General features: G+C 54.6%; 1 pseudogene; it reads left to right on the top strand.

Moving 5' to 3' along the window:
* Nucleotides 1-6: 6 nt before the first annotated feature.
* Nucleotides 7-2,050, top strand: LOC113222866 (annotated as a pseudogene).
* Nucleotides 2,051-2,238: the final 188 nt, after the last annotated feature.

Below are 2,238 nucleotides of genomic sequence, written 5' to 3'. Positions count from 1 at the left end.
GAGGTGATCGTGGACAGGCCGCTGCAGGTTTTCCATGTGGACGTGGAAGTGAAGGACATCAACGACAACCCGCCCAGGTTCTCCGTAACAGAACAAAAGCTCTCGATACCTGAATCCAGACTGCTTGACTCTCGATTTCCACTAGAAGGCGCATCTGATGCGGATGTTGGAGAGAACGCATTGCTTACTTACGAACTCAGTCCAAATGAGTATTTTGTTCTTGATACTATAAACAAAAAAGACAAAGACAAATTCCCAGTGCTTGTTCTGCGGAAGCTGTTGGATCGTGAAGAAAATCCTCAGCTAAGGTTGTTATTGACAGCAACTGATGGAGGCAAACCTGAATTTACCGGATCTGTTTCTTTGCTGATCCTGGTGTTAGATGCCAATGATAACGCCCCTATCTTTGACAGACCGGTTTATGAAGTTAAGATGTATGAAAATCAAGTGAACCAAACATTAGTTATATGGCTCAACGCTTCTGATTCGGATGAAGGAATAAACAAGGAAATGATGTATTCATTTAGCACTTTGGTCCCACCCACGATAAGAAGGAAGTTTTGGATAAACGAAAGGACGGGAGAAATAAAAGTAAATGATGCTATTGACTTTGAGGACAGTAACACTTATGAAATTCATGTAGATGTTACAGATAAGGGAAACCCACCTATGGTTGGTCACTGCACAGTCCTAGTGGAACTACTGGATGAAAATGATAATTCACCTGAGGTGATTGTCACTTCTCTGTCTCTCCCAGTGAAAGAAGATGCTCAAGTGGGCGCCGTCATTGCTCTGATCAGCGTTTCTGACCATGATTCAGGAGCCAACGGACAGGTCACCTGCTCTCTGACGCCCCATGTCCCCTTCAAGCTGGTGTCCACCTACAAAAATTACTACTCGTTGGTGCTGGACAGCGCCCTGGACCGCGAGAGAGTGTCGGCCTATGAGCTGGTGGTGACCGCGCGGGACGGGGGCTCGCCTTCGCTGTGGGCCACGGCCAGCGTGTCTGTGGAGGTGGCCGACGTGAACGACAACGCGCCGACGTTCACGCAGTCCAAGTACACGGTGTTTGTGAAGGAGAACAACCCGCCGGGCTGCCATATCTTCACGGTGTCTGCGCAGGACGCGGACGCGCAGGAGAACGCGCTGGTGTCCTACTCGCTGGTGGAGCGGCGGGTGGGCGAGCGCGCGCTGTCGAGCTACGTGTCGGTGCACGCGGAGAGCGGCAAAGTGTACGCGCTGCAACCGCTGGACCACGAGGAGCTGGAGCTGCTGCAGTTCCAGGTGAGCGCGCGTGACGCTGGCGTGCCGCCTCTGGGCAGCAACGTGACGCTGCAGGTGTTCGTGCTGGACGAGAACGACAACGCTCCCGCGCTGCTGGCGTCTCCCGCTGGCAGCGCGGGAGGTGCAGTCAGTGAGCTGGTGCTAAGGTCTGTGGGTGCGGGTCACATAGTAGCGAAAGTGCGCGCAGTGGACGCTGACTCGGGATACAACGCGTGGCTGTCGTATGAATTGCAGTTGGCGGCGGTTGACACACGCATCCCGTTCCGCGTGGGGCTGTACACGGGCGAGATCAGTACGACGCGCACTCTAGATGAGGATGACTTGCCACGCCAGCGCCTATTGGTGCTGGTAAAGGACCACGGCGAACCGGCGCTGACGGCCACGGCCACTGTGCTTGTGTCGCTTGTGGAGGGTAGCCAGGCACCCAAGGCCTCGTCGGGGGCTTCAGCGGGCCTAGCGCCCGAGGTGGCCCTGGTGGACGTCAACGTGTACCTGATCATTGCCATCTGCGCGGTGTCCAGCTTGCTGGTGCTCACGCTGCTGCTGTACACTGCACTGCGGTGCTCGGCGGAGCCCACCGAGAGCGCATGTGGGCAGGTGAAGCCCACACTGATGTGCTCTAGCGCAGTGGGGAGCTGGCCTTACTCGCAGCAGAGGCAGCAGAGGGTGTGTTCTGGGGAGGGCCCGCCCCCGCCCCCGCCCCCGCCCCCGCCCAAGACAGACCTCATGGCCTTCAGCCCCAGCCTTCCACCGTGCCCAGTGGTAGATGTGGACGGGGAAGATCAGTCTATTGGAGGAGACCACTCTAGGAAGGTGGGTTATTACATTTTCATTTTCCTTTTGTGCTTTATGAATAATACTTTCTCTTACCGCATTTTCTCAAATATATATCAGAATATTTCATTTTTGTTTACGTTCCATTTATGCTTGAATATTTCTAGTGATACCTTTGTA

Source organism: Piliocolobus tephrosceles, unplaced genomic scaffold (genome assembly GCF_002776525.5).
Source record: "Piliocolobus tephrosceles isolate RC106 unplaced genomic scaffold, ASM277652v3 unscaffolded_35846, whole genome shotgun sequence".
Classification (NCBI taxonomy): domain Eukaryota; kingdom Metazoa; phylum Chordata; class Mammalia; order Primates; family Cercopithecidae; genus Piliocolobus; species Piliocolobus tephrosceles.
The sequence above is the reverse complement of the archived record's forward strand: the minus strand, read 5'-3'. Positions and strand labels throughout refer to the sequence as shown.